This window comes from Pleurodeles waltl, chromosome 3_1, assembly GCF_031143425.1.
Source record: "Pleurodeles waltl isolate 20211129_DDA chromosome 3_1, aPleWal1.hap1.20221129, whole genome shotgun sequence".
In the NCBI taxonomy this organism is placed as follows: Eukaryota; Metazoa; Chordata; class Amphibia; order Caudata; family Salamandridae; genus Pleurodeles; species Pleurodeles waltl.
Window position 1 is genome coordinate 1,912,634,404 of NC_090440.1, and position 22,601 is coordinate 1,912,657,004.

The following is a 22,601-nucleotide window of genomic DNA, read 5'->3' on the forward strand; positions in this document are numbered from 1 at the left end:
GAGGTCAGAGAGAGGAGAGAAGAGCAGCGAGGAGCAGAAGAACAGAAGAGAGAAGATCCCAGAAGAAGGTAAAGAAGAAGAGGAGCGAGGAGCAGAAGAGAGAAGAGCCAGGGAGAAGGTAAAGAAGAAGAGGAGCAGAAGAGAGAAGAGCCAAGGAGAAGGTAAAGAAGAAGAGGTGCAGAAGAGAGAAGAGCCAAGGAGAAGTCAAAGAAGAAGAGGAGCAGAAGAGAGAAGAGCCAAGGAGAAGGTAAAGAAGAAGAGGAGCGAGGAGTCCAGAACTGAAGAACAGGGGAGAGAAGAAGAGGAGGAGAGAAGTGTCAAGGAAGTACGAAGTACACACAGAAGAAGAATACAGATGAAGAACACCGAAGAAGGACCAAGAAGAAGAAAGCACACGCAGGTCGCGGTGCAGAAGAGAAGGAAGAAACACAGATGAAATACACAGAAGAAATACACAGAAGAAGAGCACAGAAGAAGAACACAAATGAAGAACACAGATTAAGAACACAGAAGAAGGGCAAAGAAGAAGAGAGAACACGCAGGACGGGGTGCAGGGAAGAAAGAAGAGCACAGAAGAAGAACACAGATGAAGACAGAAGAAAGAACACGCAGGACGGGGTGCAGGGAAGAAAGAAGAACACAGATGGAGAATACAGATGGAGAGCACAGAGGAAGATCACAGATGAAGAGAGAAGCAGGAGAAGAGGTGAGTAGCGCGGGGCAGGGCGAGGGGCTGGGCGGGGGGAGTACTTACTGTGGTTTCGCAGGGCTTGCTTGGAGGTTTCAGGAGCCTGGGCTGGTGGAGCTGCAGCGGCAGGGGGAGCGATCTACCCTTGGGTATTTTGGTATATGACACATTATTGTTTCATAAATGAACCTTGTTTATTGTAGAGGAAAACCATCAAGACCAACCCCTGCATTTGTGTCAACATTCTTGTAGCAAGGTGACAGTATTATGTGATGCGACTGGGGAGTTTTACCTTGTAATATTAGCATGTTACCCACAAGTGGACCTCGAGTTCTCACTAGTAATCCGTAGCTCAGTCCAGGTAGTGTGGCAAAGAGCAGTCAGGCAATGGGAAAATACTTATAGGAGATCAGTACCGCCAGGAACATTTTACCACGGCGGTCAATGGAGGTAACCTTAGTGTGTAATCAATCACTTGTGGGATGAGCTCTGGGGAACACACTTGGAGTTAAGGTTATGCGGGTCCCTAGACCAAACCTCAACATCAGTTTTCAGTTACCTTGTACAGGGAGTCCGGATGCTAAGGTGCTCTGACTGTCCTTTGTGCAGATGGGATCTAGGCGCGCTGTCGAAATTGCAGCCTTGACAAAAGCATACTACGGGTGGACTCACACTCTACCCTTGGAAAGTAGAGGCTTTTGGCATCCCAGGACCTGGATTCAACAGCTGGAACTTCACCACCACGTCCTTTGGCTCCGGGTTCAGAGGTGGCCTTTCAGCTGACAATCACAGGACTGGTTGTGCCGAAGATGATTTACTGCTCCTCTCGAAGACACCTCCTTCAGGATGCTGGATCTCAGGAGTGGGGTAATTGCCAATGTCAGTCACTACGCTGGGAACTGTTCTGGAGTCGCTGGTGTCCAAGAAGCTGTTGGTTACTGGCTTGGTGACAGACAAGCCTTGGCAGCGACAAAAGTAGTCGACCGTAACTTTGTCAACTGGAGGTCGTCCAGAAGGGAGTAGTGGCTCAAAACTTGGTGAGAGTCTCACTACTCCACTGCTGCTGTGAATGTCACTGACTTTCTTTGGGGTCACTCGAGAGGGGCCTGACGAGTTGCACTTTTGAGGATGCAGTACAATGATTCTTCCGCAGGTTGCAGGTGACTAGTACCAACAGTCAGGGGTGTCTGCTTTAGTTTCTTGCATCCACTGGAGTCCCTCTTGCTGGGAGCAATTAGTTTTCAACATGGGTACACGTCAATCACACAGTTCCAGTATATGGTGTCCTTAGGGCACTTAAATGTCCTCTCTTTGTGCTGCGGTGGAGTTTGAAGTCCTGTTGTTGGTGATCGTGCCTTCTTTGTGCCTCTTCTTGGATTCAAAGTCAGAACTGAGTTTCTGGTGCCAGGGAAACCCTCAAATCCTGGTTTAGGGGGCATTAAGGGCGTGGGAGACAGTGACCAATGGGCTACTGGTCCCTGCAGCTAACCCGCCCCTGAAGTGATGACTTCCTGTGGAAGTACATCTCGTTCCTACCCAGAACCCACTATTCATACGGTTTGGCAACATGGCAGAATCATTCTTTGGTTGTTTAGACATCCTAGCCCACCCTTAAGGTGTGGGTAGACATTGGGAGGTGTATACCTCCTGAATAGCTAATTTTCCCACCTGCCAACTCGGTCAGCGCTAGAGGGGCTCCATCCTCGAGTGGGGGACAGGAGATTACACATCAAGTGCAGTGAAGCTTTTGTGGCTCACAGCCTTGATTACTGTAAACACTAGCTTTCCTGGGAGGGAGGACCTTTGTCTTCATCCTAGGGGAAGTGTTAGCACAACTAGCAGGAGGGTAGATGAGCCCGCCAAGGTAGGGGAAAGCTGGTATCTTGTGGACCTCCTCTAAGGATGCCACCATGGTATACTCTAGCTAACCTGGGCACAAGAATCATGCTCAGGTTTAAAAAGCACAGTGTTTGATACCAAACATGGGGAGACTTGGCTGGGGCATCATGTAGCTGGACATCTGGGGACTGTCCGGGTGCCAGCCCATGCTATCCTATGGACTGCTGGTCACTTGTGATACCATTAACTTTTAAAAGCTATTACAGGCTCATACATGCTCATGCATACGCCACTCTAATATTCACATCAGATGAGCACCACTACAAGCGGACGCAGGTAAATTGGAGGACTATGTAATTCGGTTCTTTCGACATGTATTGCAGGACCTGGAGGAGGAATCTATCATTTTGGACCACACACACAGGGCAGGGAGGCCATCCAGGACACCCTGTATGCCACAGGATATCCTCACATGCCTTCACTCATATAGGCAAAAGGATCTCATCATGTCCGCGGTCAGAGATAAAACCATCATCACCTTTGAAGGCGCAAAACTGAGCATTTTCCAGGACCTGTCCCTGATCACTCTGCAACGACTCCGCATCTTCCGGCCAGCCACTGCTTTTCTTCAGGAGCGGAGAGTGCGTTACTAATAGGGCCATTCCTCTCACTTTATTTTGGGTTGGTACAATGAGACACATGTGGTTGCACCCTGAAAGAAGCGCAACAGCATAAAAGAACGGACAGCCCTTTTAAATCAACTGCAGCAGCAAGGTAGTGCCTCAGAAACCAAAAATGACTGACCTCCTCCCCAGACCTGCGATCTGTGACATACATTAAAGCTTTACCTGGCGGCTCCAACTCGTAGTGCCGCATTTCAATCTCAATAACCTGGGAGGTGCTACTAGACAAATGCTGTTGCTCAAATGGGGGGCAGCGGAGCTCCCCCCATCAGCTGCATCATGAACACTGACTTGTTTGGCCACCGGTGACACGGACCTCTACCAGCAAAAGATAATTTTTGGTTTCATGTTATTACTGTTTGTGGATCACCAAGGCTGCTGTAACCAAGCCCTAATGCAAGGTAGTAGATATGTGATGTGGAGGCAGTTTATAGACATCTCTCGATATCAGAGCCCAATGACGCTTGCCAACAGAATCGCTTAAGTAACCCTCTGGCTAAATGATTATAATACTTAGCCTCAACACTAGGGGCCTTAATTCTCCAGCCAAACGTTTCACTTTAATGTCCATGTTACAGGAGCCCAAATGTGACATATGTCTCCTGCAGGAGAGGCATCTTCCTAAAAAAGACTGTCACCATCTCTGGTCCCACTGGTTCGACCGACAATTCTTCTCTTCGGGCCCACAGAAGTGAGATGGGGTGGCCATACTCTTAGCTACACACTTCCTGGGATGAGTGGTCCAACCCCAAGCAGAATTCCAAGGTAAGATGTTGTCACTCTGCATTACCCTCTACACCTATAGTTTCATTATAGCCATGATCTATGGCCCCAAATGACCACCAAGAAACATTTTTAGAGACGTCGTAGGGCAAGTGATGGCATCTACAGACAAGGATGTGCTAGTGGGAGGGCGACTTCAACTTAGTATCTGACACAATCATGGATCGTTCAGCCCAATGGACAGGGCAGACTTGGGCATTTACATAGGCAGTCTTACAGTGATTCGCAGACATAGACTTGGTAGATGTATGGCGTGCACGATACCCGACTGACAGAGGATACACTTTCTACTCCGCAGCACACCAGACATATGCTAGACTGGACTTGTTCTATACCTCCCCACAACTCACGGCTGCGACTATTGCAGTAGGCATAACACCGTCAACCCCCTCGGATCACTCTCCTACAACCATAACATTGTGCCTTCCATGCTACCCACCTGCAACACAAAGCTGGCATCTTAACTCTAAGCTCCTACAATACGAATCGATGACCACAGAAATCACAGACTCTATTCATACATATTTAGCTACTAATGATACTCCAGATACCCCTGTAGCACTCCTCTGGGACACCTTGAGAGCAGTGATTTGAGGGGTGTTCATAGCGATCTCAGCCTTGTATAACGGAGAGTGCAGAGATGAAAGATTACTTTCAGAAAGCAGAGTGCAAGAACTTGACTCACTGCACAGTCAATCTGGCGTGCACCGACTGCACCGTCAGCTCATGGGCACTAAGCTGTGCGGAACTAAGGGCCTTAGACAAAGACAGGGCAGAATATGTTCTACTACGCATGAAATAAAAATTCTATTCGGGGTCAGCAACGCAGGTCAGTTGCTAGCACACCTCTTGTGGACACAAGCGAACAGTCACAGAATAGCAGTAATTGAAGGGGAACCAGGGGAGAAACTCTACCAAGACGGTCACATTGCACAAGCATTCGGGCGCTTTTCTGGCCGGCTTTATGTGACAGAGTCAATGAAAGGACGCCACACACTTAGACAGAGACATACAGGTGGATGCAATTATCAAAGCTATCAAAATATTAGCCCCAGGTAAAGCTCCCGGGCAGGATGGCTTCCCTCCAGATTTTTACAAATGCTTTGCACCGCTGCTCGCCCATATACTGGCAAACATTCATAATTCATTCAGCCCACTGGGACACTTACAGAAACTATGTGCCGTGCCACAATCACAGTGATCCCCAAGCCTGGGAAGAACCCTCATATCGACGCATTTCATTGTTAAATGTGGATGCCAAAATCTTCATCAGCATTTTGGTGGTACGACTGTAGCCCTACATTTAAGGGCTTATAGACCCAGATCAAACGGGATTCATCCCTGAACGTAGTTGTGGTGATAATACCAAGCACCTGTGTCACCAGGTGTTAGACCTGACAGCCTTAGGGTGGTCACCCCTAACTTTTTGTCTGCCTCCCTCCACTTTTTAGACACTGTTTTTGCTGGTTTTTAGACTCTGTGCACTTTACCACTGCTAACTAGTGCTAAAGTGCATATGCTCTCTCCCTTTAAACATGGTAACATTGGATCATACCCAATTGGACTATTTAATTTACCTATAAGTCCCTAGTAATGTGCACTGTATGTGCCCAGGGCCTGTAGATTAAATGCTACTAGTGGGCCTGCAGCACTGGTTGTGCCACCGACTTAAGTAGCCCCTTAACCTTGTCTCAGGCCTGCCATTGCAAGGCCTGTGTGTGCAGTTTCACTGCCACTTCGACTTGGCATTTAAAAGTACTTGCCAAGCCTAAAACTCCCCTTTTTCCTCATATAAGTCACAGCTAAGGTGTGCCCTAGGTAACCCCTAGAGCAGGGTGCTGTGTGGGTAAAATGCAGGACATGTACCTGTGTAGTTTACATGTCCTGGTAGTGTAAAACTCCTAAATTCGTTTTTACACTACTGTGAGGCCTGCTCCCTTCATAGGCTAACATTGGGACTGCCCTCATACATTACTGAAGTGGTAGTTGCTGATCTGAAAGGAGTAGGAAGGTCATATTTAGTATGGCCAGAATGGTAATGCAAAATCCTGCTGACTGGTGAAGTTGGATTTAATATTACTATTTTAGAAATGCCACTTTTAGAAAGTGAGCATTTCTCTGCACTTAAATCTTTCTGTGCCTTACAATCCACGTCTGGCTGGGTTTAGTTGACAGCTCCTTGTGCATTCACTCAGACACACCCCAAACACAGGGTACTCAGCCTCACTTGCATACATCTGCATTTTGAATGGGTCTTCCTGGGCTGGGAGGGTGGAGGGCCTGCTCTCACACAAAGGACTGCCACACCCCCTACTGGGACCCTGGCAGACAGGATTGAACTGAAAGGGGACATGGTGTACTTCTAAGCCACTCTTTGAAGTCTCCCCCACTTCAAAGGCACATTTGGGTATAAAACAGGGCCTCTGCCCTACCACCTCAGACAATTCCTGGAGAAGAAACTTGTAACCAGAACCTGCATCCTGCCAAGAAGAACTGCCTGGATGCCCAAAGGACTCACCTGACCGCTTTCTGTGAAGGACTGCTGCCTTGCTGTTGCCCTGCTGCCTTGCTGCTGCCTTGCTGCTCCCTGGCTGTGGTGAAGAAGTGCTCTCCAAGGGCTTGGATAGAGCTTGCCTCCTGTTCCCTGAAGTCTCAGGACCAAAAAGACTTCTCTCTTGCAACTGGACTCCTTGTACAGCGAAAATTTGACGCACAGCTTTCTAAAAACGACATACAGCTTGTTCTGCGGGATGCCGCCGCTTGACTTCGCAAGGAAAAGATCGACGTGGCGCCTGCGGTGCGACCGGAACTTCGACACACGGCCCACCAGATCGACGCACAGCCGACCTAGGACGACCTAGGACGACGACGCCCGACTTCCAGAAGCGCCTGCCGTGAGGGAGAAATTTCCCCGCACCTCCCACCGGAACAACGCAGAGCTTGCCAACAAGCCCAGGATTCCACGCACAGCCCCCGGGGCGTCTGAAAACCCCGCAATCCGAAGAGGATCCACGACCAAGCACTGAAAATCGATGCCCAGCCGACCCTGCGTGGAAACTAAACGACGCATCGACCGTGTGCGGCCCGAGAAATCGGTGCACACCCCTTTGTTTCCACTCTTCTCCTCTTCTGCGGCCCTTTGCGGAGATTTTGCACTCAAACCAGGTACTTTGTGCTTTAAAGAGACTTTGGGCCTGATTACAACTTTGGAGGAGGTGTTAATCCGTCACAAAAGTGACGGATATACCACCAGCCGTATTACGAGTTCCATAGGATATAATGGACTCGTAATACGGCTGGTGGTATATCTGTCACTTTTGGGACGAATTAACACCTTCCTCCAAAGTTGTAATCAGGCCCTTTGTTTGCTTTTAAAAGACTTAAGACACTTTTTATCACTTTTCAGTGATATCCTTACATTTTCTTATTGCATCTTTGATCGTTTTGACCTGCAAATATCCAGATAAATATTATGGGGGTCATTCTGACCGCGGCGGTCTCAGTCGGCGGGAGCACCGCCGACAGGCCGGCGGTGCCCCGCAGGGCATTCTGACCGCGGCGGTTCGGCCGCGGTCAGATGCGGAAAACCGGCGGTCTCCCGCCGGTTTTCCGCTGGTTTTCCGCTGCCCGTGTGAATCCTCCATGGCGGCGGAGCGCGCTCCGCCACCATGGGGATTCTGACACCCCCTACCGCCATCCTGTTCCTGGCGGGTCTCCCGCCAGGAACAGGATGGCGGTAGGGGGTGCCGCGGGGCCCCTGGGGGCCCCTGCAGTGCCCATGCCAATGGCATGGGCACTGCAGGGGCCCCCGTAAGAGGGCCCCACTATGTATTTCAGTGTCTGCTATGCAGACACTGAAATACGCGACGGGTGCCACTGCACCCGTCGCACATACCCACTCCGCCGGCTCCATTCGGAGCCGGCTTCCTCGTGGGGAGGGGTTTCCCGCTGGGCTGGCGGGCGGCCTTCTGGCGGTCGCCCGCCAGCCCAGCGGGAAAGCCTGAATGGCCTCCGCGGTCTTTCGACCGCGGAGCGGCCATATGGCGGTTCCCGCGAGGCGGGCGGCGGAGAATCAGGCCCTATATATTTTTCTAAACACTGTGTGGTGTATTTTTGTGGTGCTATATGGTGTTATTATATGATTTATTGCACAAATACGTTACACATTGCCTTCTAAGTTAAGCCTGACTGCTCAGTGCCAAGCTACCAGAGGGTGTGCACAGGATAATTTGGATTGTGTGTGACTTACCCTGACTGGAGTGAGGGTCCTTGCTTGGATAGGGGGTAACCTGACTGCCAACCAAAGACCCCATTTCTAACAACAAGGATTTTGATGGCAGTCAATGTCGAAAAGGCTTTTGATAGAGTACATTGGCCATACCTCAGAGCAGTACTAACGAAGTTCGGTCTGGGCCCCCGCTTTTGTAGATGGCTATGGTGTAACTATGTGGGGCACAAGTCAGGGTGAATGGACTACTGTCCCAACCCATAGAGATAGCACGTGGTACGAGGCAAAGGTGCCCCTATCTCCCTTGCTCTTCGCGTTTTAAATGGATCCCTTAGCAGTGAGAATTAGGCAACATCCACAGATAAGAGGCATTCCTATGGGATAAAGGGAACACAAGCTGAGGATGCACGTGGATGACGTAATGGTCTCCCTCACACAACCCCATACATCGCTCCCACCACTAAGAGTGGAACTGGGGAAATTTGGGGCAATATTGGGGTTCAAGGTCAGCCACCAGAATGCGCAACTCCTGAGCCTGACCACTCCACAGGTCAACAACGCCTCACTCAACAATTCCCTTTCACCTGGGCAACACAAGGGAACAGTTATTTGGGTCTCCAGATATACTCCACACTAGATTGGACAACCAAGCGAAATAATGCAAGACTAATGTCCATGGTCAAATCAGACCTCTAAGGGTAGATGGGATGACTAGCAATGATAAAAATGACACTTCTTCCCAAACTTTTGTATGTGATGCCGACACAACCCCTTTCACCCTACCATAAAGCCTAGTGAAAATGCAAGCACTCATTGAATCTTATCAATGGGGAGGGGAGAAGGCATGCATCCCAAAAAAACAGGACTACTGGCTGATGAAGTAGTGGGGGCTAGGAATTCTGCACCTCCTTCATTATTATCAGGCTGCCCAGATTAGGTATATGGGGGAATGGTCTCAATCCACAATAGAGAAGTACTGGTGCTTCATAGACCAGGCGATGACTTCCTAAGCCATCCAGACCAGTTGGGGTGTATCTCTCTCCAGTGCTCCGAATGACAGTGGGAACGTGGGATAGGGTACAGATCACAAAGTCATTGTCAACACGACTCTCCTCACAGATTCCACTGATGAGTAATCTGGACTTCCCTCCAGCAATGAACAAGGTCTCATTTAAGCAGTGGCATGCATCTGGTTGCAAGAGGGTGGGAGACTTTTTAGACCAAACTGGGTTCCAGGAGTTTGCACAGCTGCAAGCAGACTTCAGCCTTCCCCCAAGCACTCATTGGCAATATCTTACGATTCATCATTGGCTCATGCAACCTCATATACAGCCACATGCGTGCCGTTTGCTCATGTCATTTGAACAATGGTTGCTTACTAGAGACACAGATACACGCCTGGTATTGGACCTGTATGCCTTGCTCAATACACCCACATGAAAGACAACATCATCCGCTCAGAAACGATGGGACAAAAAATGCAAATGCACATTTACGCCTAAAGAATGGTCAGACATAATACAACGGGCCCGGACAACGGCACATAGTGCCGATGGCCTGGAACACTTTCAGAAAACAGTTCATTACTGGTATTACAAACCAGTCAGGCAAACTAGATGGAAAACAGGTGCAAAAGATACATGCTGGTGACAGTGGGGGCAGCAAGGGACTCCAACATTCATTCATTGGCAATGCCCGAAAGTGAAAGATTTCTGGCAAGCCGTCTTGACAGACATTGACAAAATGTATGACACAGATTTACAACTCTTCCCCAGTTACATTATATTGGGATTGCCCAATGTGCTGACCTACCCACTGTGATCGACGTGGGGGCAAGCCATTTCATTGGCACTGAGCCCCCTCCTCATGTTATACTGGTGCGGTGGGGCACGGACAGCTCACCAACAATTTTGGATTGGTGCTACAAATTATGGGGCGCATTGGGAATGGAGAAATTGATGTCTGTTGTGGAACGTAACCGCCCACAATTTGATCAGACATGGGGGCCATATATTAGATACTTATCCCAAGAATTTTGAGAACTTACATGCCCACGGCTTCTGAGAGTTCTTCGTCTCACACAGGAAGAATAAACCCTACATCCAGCTCTGCTTCTGGCTGGTGACTACGAGGATAGTGCATCCCTACCTCAATCTATAATGTATGACCAACGGCATGGTTGACCTCCCCAGTTGTTATCCTTGCCCTAATCCTTACCCCTCCCTCCCTCCTCTGCAGCTCTCTGACCTGTTGCTTATGTAGACCTGCAGGCCTGTGGATATAGGCAGAGATGTTGTAAGTTCTTTTTCTATTCTAAAACTTAGTAAACAGACTTAAACCATGAAAGAAACAGCATCAAAAAGTGTGTGGGGGGTGCATCCAAAAAGGGGACTTTACAACAAATCTCTAGTCGCAGGAGATCTGGGGGGTAAAATAAAAAAGACAAAGGAGTTAGTAAATCCATAGTTTTGGAGGCCCATACAACCATGGTCCATTATATGTATGGGTTTTATAGTGGAGCCACCCAAATCATATGAATGCGCTACTTTGTTAGTACTTACTTATATTGGTCATACATCAATGTGTCCTTATGATTGTGTTACTTCTTTCTTAATGTAAGACCGTAGAATTTGGAGTGCCTGGTAAGTGTGAGTGGTTTTCAAAGCTAAATCCACCATAGAGGTTGATAACTCATCAAATCTGATTCTTGCATCATATACATATACATCAATATTTGTCCTTACGATTGTGTTACTTCTTTCTTAATGTCAGACTGTAGACTTCAGAGTTCCATATCAGTGACTGAATCAGTTCACCATTACATCCCTCTTCTGTGTCTCTTTCTCTTTGCTCTTTTCCCATTGGGTCTCCATGAGAAGCATTACTTAATCTAACACCCTTTCAGACAGCGAAGAGGAGGACTGTGACTGTCCTTCAGACAAGCTTAAGAGGTGAGCTTGTACAGAATGCATGGCCATGGAATTAGCTAGCAGAGAGTGGCCTGCTACAAATAACTCCAAACAAAACATGTTTGACATCAGTCATAACATTGCAAGAAGGAGGCAAATGAGAATTTTCTGGAAAGTGTAAACCATGTCTGTCATATTGGAATGCATACCTGTTGAAGGTGGAAAACTGGAATAACTAAGATTGTATAAGGTTCAGTGTGCGTTGACTAAGGCCATGTAGTTGTAAGTGGCATATAGTGTGGGTGTTAATTGCATTTCAAAGAATGCTAGACTGGAAGTCCAGGGGAAGTACATGGTTTATACAAGGAGTCATGTGTCAAAACGACAAGATGAAAATTAGAAGAAGCAAGACACTTCAGTGCAATCATTAAGACCCTTTCGCTTCATGCTTGAAAATTTGTTAATCCTAAAAGTCCCTCTCTGAAATAGAAATTGGTTATTGTCACATGATTTTTAGTACCGTGTTCCACCACTGGAAATTGTGACTGGCTGACTTTGTGACACGTCTTGAAAATGCTTGGTAACCGATAACTTTTCATATTTTTTGTGTTATTTTTATGTTTGTATCACTGAGTCTTGATTTTGCAGTTAGTTTTCAAATGTATAGTTTACCTCTTGAACATTTTAGAAGATAGATACAATTGCTCATGTTGCACATGAATTTATCCTTTGAAATATTTGGCCTGAGCATGCATGTAGAATTTCCAAGACCTACATAAAAGCAGGACAGCGTGCACAACTATGGCAAGGGAAGGTGTCAAATGTACTAGTTGAATGTTTCGTATCAATCTTTTCCAATTTTATAAAACTTTTCTTTTATTGCAAATGATCTCCTTTAAAGTGTTTAGTATGCATTGTATTTCTTAAGCACAAACCTTCTAGGAAGCAGTGTACAATACATGAGTGGTTGGAAGTCAGACAACAAGATTACATCTATCAAGTGGGTATTACCCAAATACATTTTACACCCATTACCTTTTACGGCACAGGGAGATTAAGGACCTAATTATGAGTCTGGCAGTCTTCAGACTGTCAAACTCGCGGTGGGAGTCAGACCGAAGCACTCCTGGTGGTCTGACCACCAGATTACATCCCTGGCATTCAGACCAGACCGGGAGTATAGATCCCGACTGGTTGGCGGCAGTCAAAGTCATGGTCAGCCACAGCGGCGCTGAGTTCTGTGCCTCTGTTCTGATCATGACTTCCCTTTCTGCCAGCCTTTTCATGATGGGGTCCCCGCCATGGCGATATCCTTGGTGCCATTTGATGAATCGTCACACAACTTTCCAAGATTGGGGCAGAGAAAAAGTGTGGGGGGGGACAAAAAAGTGCATTTCCCATTTTAATCCCCATAGGGATTTTGAACACAACTGCTGCCCGAACTGCTGGATGAATTCACACCAAATTTGGCAGGAAGGTAGCTCTTGGTACAGAAAGAGTGCGTATTATTTTTTGTTGTAAATCCGCTTGGTAGTTTTTAACATATTAAAAGAAAACAAAGTTTATATATCTAAATGAGCGAAGGCTTCACAAATACTCCTGATCTGGTGCAGAGATCTTATTGGCTGCCAACACTTCAACCAGGAAGTGTTGGCAGCCATTTTGAGACTGTGCTTAAGCCAAGTAATCATGGTCTTGCAGAAAATCTCCAATGTCATCAGGGGGGATTGAGACGAAGAAGGACTCCATTTCAGCAGGCGACAAGTTGATCAATGTATTGGCAGAAGGATCAATGGAGCAGAAATGTGCAGAAGCCTCCAACCCAGAATGAACTGTGTAGGTAACACTGTCCATTGTGCCAGATGTCGTTAGAGCCGGTAGATTCACAGGATGCCACACAAATCAACTGCAGTCTCAAGGGACATATGTTCACGAGACAGCTGGGCTGGTGGTAGCTCCCTCACTCTGCTTTGCTGAGAGAGAACAGCCACTGCGTATCAAAAATAGCAGCAGCAGAATTCCACCAAGTAATGCCAAAGTTATAAGGAATCTGCCAAAGACTCTCAAAAAGAGTGAAGGCATGGCTGCAGGAATAACTCCAAACTTCGTCTAAAAGGTGCTGACAAATCCACAACCAACAGCCTTAAAAACATTCACAATCCCCGCAGTATTCGATGCATTAAATATTCTGCTCACCAATTCTCCAAAATGATTGGGGAAATTGGTATTGTATTGGGACTGTATCTCAGCTGATGATCTTGCTATCTGGAGGGCATACATTTCTTTGGCTGACGTCAGGGCCACATGTTTTTGAAACAATAGTGCCTTTAGTCTGCTGAGCTTGTCAAATTTTACATTAGAAGTAGAAATGTGGTGCCACAAGTCTGCCAGTTTTATCTTTTGTGGGTAGGGGGAATAAAACATGGTTGCAACAAGTTACCATTTTAGTAGCTGAAATCACGTAGGCGATTCCTGGCTTCATTCCGCAACAGCTTTGATCATTCAGAACCTCATAACTTCCATTAGGAAGCATCAGAAATACTGGATTAAAGAAACAGGAGTACCCTTCAGATAGCATGCCAAATTTGTAACCTCTGCGTTGCAAATGCAGTGCAAGGACACCTGCTTATAAATCATAGAATGGCTAACAGTAGTCCACATTTGCTTCTGCTTAAAAAGACCCCTGTTTCGCTGTTCATACACTTGTAATCGAAAGGCAACTCCCGCACCTCGTGTATGTGACTGTCTCCTAGCCACTCAACCCTGTCTACTGCAACAAACTTTAAGTATTTCATCAGATGAAAGGTGGACATGGGCAGATTTATTACTCATGTATTAACCATACTGGCAAGGGGATTTCTGCTACTGTAAAAGCCAACTTTTCAGGTTCTCAATGTTAAGCATGATGTAACTAGCTTCTTTTTTAGCCATTATCTGTTGTTGTCTGAACACATTAAAAGCATCAAACTTAACTGCATGATGGAACGCAGCTGGCTTTGTCCATGTTGTAAAAAGGACATGTCATTCTGAATAATTTCAATCTCAGATGATACAATATTATTTAAGGGGTAAATTCTGTTGGACAATGTGTTCATGCCGTTATTGACAACAGCTAAAGGCTGCTTTTCCATGTCCTCCTTATCAATCTGCCTTATACGTGCAGCAGCTTTCATCTGGGAAGGTTTTCAGATCTTGTTAGATATGGCATACAGGAAGCGTTTTGAGCGTGGGTTCCTGGGCCCTAACAGGAAATCTTGTAGATTGATTCCTCAGACAGGAGACTAAGGTGTTCCTTGACAGCTGTTAAAGTGGTGGAACATACCCATTGTTGGCACGGTTTACCCACACTGTATATAATGACAATGACTGAATGTTGAGCCGAGAAAAAGCAAGGGTCTAGCAGGCTTGCTCTGAGAACCCCTGAGGAATTAACAAAATATGCCTGGCACTCATTTGTGTCCACTGGCCACAATAATGGTTACTGGAAAGTGAGGAATTAAAGTACCATTCTGAATCCAAACAGCAAGCTGTTCTTCAGTGATATTTAAAAATGTTTGCCAATACTGAAGTTTAGCAGGTGTAAGGATACTGAGCACATTTACTTCTTTTACTTTTGCTAACCCTAAACACGATGTTTGCTGGGCAGTGTCATTTAAAAATATCATTTGTCGAGGAATAAGGCACGCTCTAAACAAAGCTTCCCTACCCTGTATTTGCCAACCTTTTGTTCCCCATACACGTTTCAAATCAATAGTATTTCCAATAGTCGTAGTCTTCCACAGTAAGCCAAGAAACAAAGGAATCTGAGTAGATCAATTTTGTGTTGGTTAGCAATATTTTCCTCTTTCTAGAAGACGGCAATTTGAAATAGAACGGTTCAGCATTGTTAGTGTCATGCCCAGTAAAATACGCAAACTTCTCTACATGTGTTGTTGGACTCCTCACCAGTTGAATTGAACAATGGTTCCATTGTATGTAATTATAAACTAATCTTGGAGTACTACTTCGGTGCAGAAAGTAATGCTCGTAATGGTGATAACAGAACTTTTCCCTAAAATTCGCTGTGTTTATATACATGTCTTCACTCTCAAGTACAGTACAATATTCAAGCTCAGAAAGCATGGAATCAACTGTTTTAAAATCCCAATCATCGGAATCAATACCAGGTGTAATAACATCAGTCACTGAAATTTTAAACACATATGGAGTTTGAATTACCTCAGTAGGGCCGTATATATCAAATTGTTCTTTATCCTACACAATCCCGGATGGGGTCGGAACTGCTGAAATATTCACAAGGGACAAGGCTCTTCAGATCTTATGGGAAGACATGTAAGGTGTCAAAACCTTATCCACTGGCTCGATGGCAGAATGGTCAGGAAGATAATGACAACTTATCAAAAGAAAGAAAAAAATAATGAAAACAATCCAAATAAGAAAAGCAAGCAATGTCAACAATATCTACAGATGGTACCATGGATAAATGAAGTAATTGTTTTTAAGCCACAAGAACAGCTTACATGTCTTTGATACTGTCTCAGTTGCAGAAGCAGATGAGTCAGAAGAAAAGTCATCAATGTCAATTAAATAACCAGGAGCAGTCTGTGTAAACACAGGAGCCAGTGCAGAGCTGGTGGATGGACACATTTGTGGTGGTTCTTAGTAGACAATGCCATTTGTCTGTGTTGAACTGGAATAATAAAGTTCCACATCTTCGACGTTTCTGGCCAATGAAGTGTTAACAGGAATCAGCAGAAGCTCATTCCCCACCCTCCCAATGCTTGAGGAGGCAATTGTAGAATTGGTACTTGCAGAAGCGTTATTTACTACTTGTAGAGGAATATCCTGTCGGGTAGTGAGAGGGGAGTGGGTGCTACCCGAAGGACCTCTGGGTCTACTGTGCAGGATCGGCCACATGGTGCAATTTGACGCTATCAAATGAAACAAATCTGTTCTCTCTAGAACCCTGCATCAGTGGTAAGATGGCAGTTCTGGTACTGTGTGTTCCCAGGACTGGAACCGGTACTCTGTCAGATGAGCCAAATTCCTTTCTCACAGCAATCTTTTTATGCACTAAGGGCCAGATGTAGGTACAAAGCAAATTGCGACTTGCAATTTGCGAGTCCGAGCGACTCGCAAATTGCAACTCGCAATTTGCTATGCAGAACGGTGTCTCAGACACCGTCTGTGAGTCGCTATGGGGTCGCAAAGACCCACCTCATTAATATTAATGAGGTGGGTCGCAAATTGCGGCCCCATAGCGACTATGGGCACTCACTGACATGGAGGCCTGCTGTAGTCAGCAGACCTCCATGTCCGTGACTGCTTGCTAATAAAGCAGTTTTTTTTTTCAAGTGTAGCCTGTTTTCCTTAAAGGAAAACGAGCTGCAGTTAAAATAAAAATCCGAAACCTTTTGTTTCGGTATTTTTTCAGGGCAGGCAGTGGTCCCTTGGACCACTACCTGCACGGAAAAAATATTTTGGGGTCCATTCACAAAGGGGAAGGGGTCCCATGGGGACCCCTTCCAATTTGCGAGTGGGTTACCATCCACTTCAAGTGGATGGTAACTGCGACTCCATGCGGTCGCAAATGGAATTGCATACCACTGCGAGTCGCAAATAGGAAGGGATCACCCCTTCCTATTTGCGAGTCGGAAATGCATTTTGCGAGTCGGTCCCGACTCGCAAAATACATTTCTGCATAGGAAACTCCGGTTTGCGACTCGCAAACGGCAATTTTTGCCGTTTGCGAGTCGCAAACTGGTTCCTACATCTGGCCCCAAATCTCAGACTTCAGGAATCCAGCCTATGGATGTTGTTGGCAAATCCCTTATGCCAAAGTGGTGGCACAGGTAGATGAATTCTCATCATGGAATTGTTGTAGCTCCTATAAAACAGCAACACGTTCATTTATGTCAAACGGTGTGTCTGCTGCCAACACACCAGGGCATTCAAGATCAGCGAAATACATAGGTATCCCGAAGAGGACCTCATATGGTGTGCGACATCCCATGGACCATCTGGGCAGATTGTTTAGTGCTCTCTGGACCCCATATAGGTGATGTAGCCAACTACGGCCTGAACATAAACCCCTTGCTGTTAAGGACTGCATTAAGTGTTGGTTCTTCATCTCCACAAAGCTATTTCCCTTGAGATGATAGGGTGAGGAATAATGGAGTTAAAAACCCATAATTCCCATGGTGCCCCTGAATGCCATAGAGGTAAAAGCAGTGCCCTCCTCTAAGTGGAATGCTGCAACCGCATATGTACAGACTAGCAAATCTTTAATGACAGTCCGAGGGTCAGCCGACCATTGTGGCCATACCCACATCTATAACAAGAATCAACAGCGACAAAGATGTATTTGTACGCACCATCAGGTTGTAAGGGACACAATGCTCCAGGTACACACATTGTAGTGGTTTGTTGGAACTTAGGAGGGATGTCTGCAGTGGGCATTTGGTGGTAGACCCTCTAATTTGCTGGAAAATGTCACAGCAAAGGGCATATTGTTTGGTCTGTTTGTAAAGACCTGGCAACCAAAAGCGTTTTTGTAACAGAGATAGTGTGGCCCCACACCTGCGTGAGCAGAAGCAACACCCTCATGTGCTGCTTTGATGAGATCTAGGGCCAGATGTAGGTATATTCCAATTTGCGACTTGCAAATTGCGAGTCAAAGCGACTCGCAATTTGCGAGTCGCAAATTGGAATGTAGGATGGTGTCCCTGACACCATCTGCGACTCGCAAGGGTGTCGCAAAGGACCACCTCATTAATATTAATGAGGTGGGTCGCTATTTGCGACCCCCTTGAGACTCGCGGCACTCACAGGGATGGTGTCCTGCTGGAGACAGCAGACCACCATGTCTGTGACTGCTTTTCAATAAAGCAGTTTTTTTTGTTTTTTGTAATGCAGTCCGTTTTCCTTAAAGGAAAATGAGATGCATTAAAAAACTAAAAAATGAAACGTTTTTGTTTAATTTTTTCAGAGCAGGCAGTGGTCCACAGCATTCCGTCCATCACTTGTTGTTTTTGCTTTGTCGCCCTAAGTGGGAAGGGTATACCCAGACGTGGGTCCCGTGCTTCCCATGCCACTGGATTCAAGCTAGCCTGGCTGATGAGGGGTGAAACCCCGAAACCGGTCCCAGGATGCTTGTTTCCGGTCCAGTGAGGATCTGGCTTGGCAGTTCGGGCTGGACTGTTCCCATGAGGAACAGGGTCAAGACTGATTTGCATATGGCTGGGTCCAAACTGGGGTGGCATGGTGAGCAAAAAAACGATGGATTAAACCCAGATCTGTGACTGGGGGTGAGTGTCTGACAATGTTCAGCATTCCGTCCATCACTTGTTGTTTTTGCTTTGTCGCCCTAAGTGGGAAGGGTATACCCAGACGTGGGTCCCGTGCTTCCCATGCCACTGGATTCAAGCTAGCCTGGCTGATGAGGGGTGAAACCCCGAAACCGGTCCCAGGATGCTTGTTTCCGGTCCAGTGAGGATCTGGCTTGGCAGTTCGGGCTGGACTGTTCCCATGAGGAACAGGGTCAAGACTGATTTGCATATGGCTGGGTCCAAACTGGGGTGGCATGGTGAGCAAAAAAACGATGGATTAAACCCAGATCTGTGACTGGGGGTGAGTGTCTGACAATGTTCAGCATTCCGTCCATCACTTGTTGTTTTTGCTTTGTCGCCCTAAGTGGGAAGGGTATACCCAGACGTGGGTCCCGTGCTTCCCATGCCACTGGATTCAAGCTAGCCTGGCTGATGAGGGGTGAAACCCCGAAACCGGTCCCAGGATGCTTGTTTCCGGTCCAGTGAGGATCTGGCTTGGCAGTTCGGGCTGGACTGTTCCCATGAGGAACAGGGTCAAGACTGATTTGCATATGGCTGGGTCCAAACTGGGGTGGCATGGTGAGAAAAAAAACGATGGATTAAACCCAGATCTGTGACTGGGGGTGAGTGTCTGACAATGTTCAGCATTCCGTCCATCACTTGTTGTTTTTGCTTTGTCGCCCTAAGTGGGAAGGGTATACCCAGACGTGGGTCCCGTGCTTCCCATGCCACTGGATTCAAGCTAGCCTGGCTGATGAGGGGTGAAACCCCGAAACCGGTCCCAGGATGCTTGTTTCCAGTCCAGTGAGGATCTGGCTTGGCAGTTCGGGCTGGACTGTTCCCATGAGGAACAGGGTCAAGACTGATTTGCATATGGCTGGGTCCAAACTGGGGTGGCATGGTGAGCAAAAAAACGATGGATTAAACCCAGATCTGTGACTGGGGGTGAGTGTCTGACAATGTTCAGCATTCCGTCCATCACTTGTTGTTTTTGCTTTGTCGCCCTAAGTGGGAAGGGTATACCCAGACGTGGGTCCCGTGCTTCCCATGCCACTGGATTCAAGCTAGCCTGGCTGATGAGGGGTGAAACCCCGAAACCGGTCCCAGGATGCTTGTTTCCGGTCCAGTGAGGATCTGGCTTGGCAGTTCGGGCTGGACTGTTCCCATGAGGAACAGGGTCAAGACTGATTTGCATATGGCTGGGTCCAAACTGGGGTGGCATGGTGAGAAAAAAAACGATGGATTAAACCCAGATCTGTGACTGGGGGTGAGTGTCTGACAATGTTCAGCATTCCGTCCATCACTTGTTGTTTTTGCTTTGTCGCCCTAAGTGGGAAGGGTATACCCAGACGTGGGTCCCGTGCTTCCCATGCCACTGGATTCAAGCTAGCCTGGCTGATGAGGGGTGAAACCCCGAAACCGGTCCCAGGATGCTTGTTTCCGGTCCAGTGAGGATCTGGCTTGGCAGTTCGGGCTGGACTGTTCCCATGAGGAACAGGGTCAAGACTGATTTGCATATGGCTGGGTCCAAACTGGGGTGGCATGGTGAGCAAAAAAACGATGGATTAAACCCAGATCTGTGACTGGGGGTGAGTGTCTGACAATGTTCAGCATTCCGTCCATCACTTGTTGTTTTTGCTTTGTCGCCCTAAGTGGGAAGGGTATACCCAGACGTGGGTCCCGTGCTTCCCATGCCACTGGATTCAAGCTAGCCTGGCTGATGAGGGGTGAAACCCCGAAACCGGTCCCAGGATGCTTGTTTCCGGTCCAGTGAGGATCTGGCTTGGCAGTTCGGGCTGGACTGTTCCCATGAGGAACAGGGTCAAGACTGATTTGCATATGGCTGGGTCCAAACTGGGGTGGCATGGTGAGCAAAAAAACGATGGATTAAACCCAGATCTGTGACTGGGGGTGAGTGTCTGACAATGTTCAGCATTCCGTCCATCACTTGTTGTTTTTGCTTTGTCCACAGGACCACTACCTGCTCTGAAAAAATGTTTGCAGTTCCATTCACAAAGGGGAAGGGGTCCCATGGGGACCCCTTTTCTTTTGCGAATGGGTTACCACCCATTTCAAATGACTCCCTTTCCTAATTGCGACTAGCAAACCTGTTTTCGCAAAACAAATTGCAAAAGGGGTTCTGTGCATTGCCAAGTGCAGCTTGCACGTCGCAAACAGCGAAATTCGCTGTTTGCGACGTGCAAATTGTTTGCTACATCTGGCCCCTAATCTCTGGTCTTGGTTGGGGATCACATGATCTCCCACTCCTGAAATGGTTGCAAATGCAATGTTCTGGGCATTGAGATGGTAGGAATATTTTGCAGGGTATGCTTTTAGTAAAGGCTTGCCATCAGCCGAAGCTTTCACAGCAGCCAACGTCTCTTTATCAAACCTCGCATGAGAACGAGTTATTGCAGCAACAGAAGCCGTAGCTACTGCATATTTGGCAGGTTCATCAGCCTAGGCGTTTCCTACAATGTGTATTCCTACACGTTGTTGGCCCAATGTATGTACTACATGAGCCTTTGGTAGTCTGTCCTGAAGGTCAGCTACCCTCCTTCACAAATTTCTTTGTTTGATAGTGTTCCCTTTGGAATCTCTGAAGGCATTCAGGCACCAGTGATTCAGGTAATCATTGTAGGAATCATTGTAGAATTGGACACAATAATACAAATCACACACAATTAGTGTTGGTAGGTCTGGATGCATATGTCCAGTGCCAGGACAAGAGCCTTAAGCTCTGCCAATTGTGCAGTGCAGTCACCTAGAGTCTGTGTGTAGGTGTTTTGAGGGTGGAATGTACCATCCCTCCTCACTCAGCTTACAGCTGCACAAGCGGGTGAGTATTGGGGTTTAGTACCTACAGCTGGTTGTGCTGAACCATCAGTGTAAACAATAGTTCAGTATTGATCAAGTGGTAATATGTTGGTGGGTGCGGAGTACTCCTGTTCCTATTGGAGAAATTCTTGGGTCTGAAGCTTTGGGTCAAATATGTAATCAACGTCAGTGGCAGTCAGGGAGGATGCCCACTGAAACCAACGTGGATGTAATGCTTTGGCGTTTGGGACACTATCTTTGGTAACTGCCTCAAGGTCAGGCACTGGGTAACAACAATAATGCATTTCCATCAGGCAAATGGACTGTATTTAATGACAGCCATTGGTACAGCAGTCAGTATTTTTTCTGTGGGTTCAAAATGTTGATCTGCATTTGTGTACAAATGAAATTTGTCTGCTATAGGTACCGTGTCACTGTCATTAAAAGTGACATAGATGAATCCTATAGTGCAGCAATTATTCTGATGACCAAGTTTGTTTCATTGTCACATGTGTGTCAGTGTTTGGCTTCTAGCATGTGCTGCTGCAGTTCTCTAAAAATGCGTGTGTGTTAAGCTGTTCATTGTGTATTTGAAAAATCTGGATGAATTAGATCATAAAGAGGTTTTATGCGCTGTGCATAATCAGGAATAGATGTGGTGGGTTACTCACAAAAGCCCTTATTCCCCCTTCCTCGGAAGGCTTCAGAGAATCAGACGACTCATGGTAGTCATTCCCCAGATGGGAGTTTTCTTTATTTCTGTTTTCTGTTACCTTCCGAAAATAGTTCTCTTAATAGTCTCTATATTTGCTTTCTTTTGGCTTCTAGGGTTCTTCTTCTAGTCTCTCTCTCTCTCTCTGTCTTTCTTCTTCTCTTCTATTTTCTCCTTTTCCTTCTTTATTGGTATGCCTTTTAATATTCTTTGGTTTTGACTCCTTTAGGGGTATCTCAGGTTCCCATTGCCGCCGTTCCGAAACATGTGGGAAAACAGAGGACAGGGCAACAGAAGGTAAGTGTTTTAGTTTTTATGTATGTTTATCTTTTAGCACGTATAAGGGAGAGGGTAAGTGAGGAGTGGTGATGAAAAATGTGAATACTCTGTGATGAATTCACTAAATTTTGGGCTCCTTTCTCGTGCAATTGTGAAGTGTTTTAAAGGAAAAAAAGAGATTCAGCAATAATAATAATACCCAACATGCATAGATTCTTGCGAGGGTAGTTCGTTATAGAAGTATCCCTTACTTCTCACTTGGACTCATTTTAGGGCACCCCCTCTCTTCTTTTATCACTGTCTAGTCGTTTACTCTTTAATAAAGATGTGGCCGA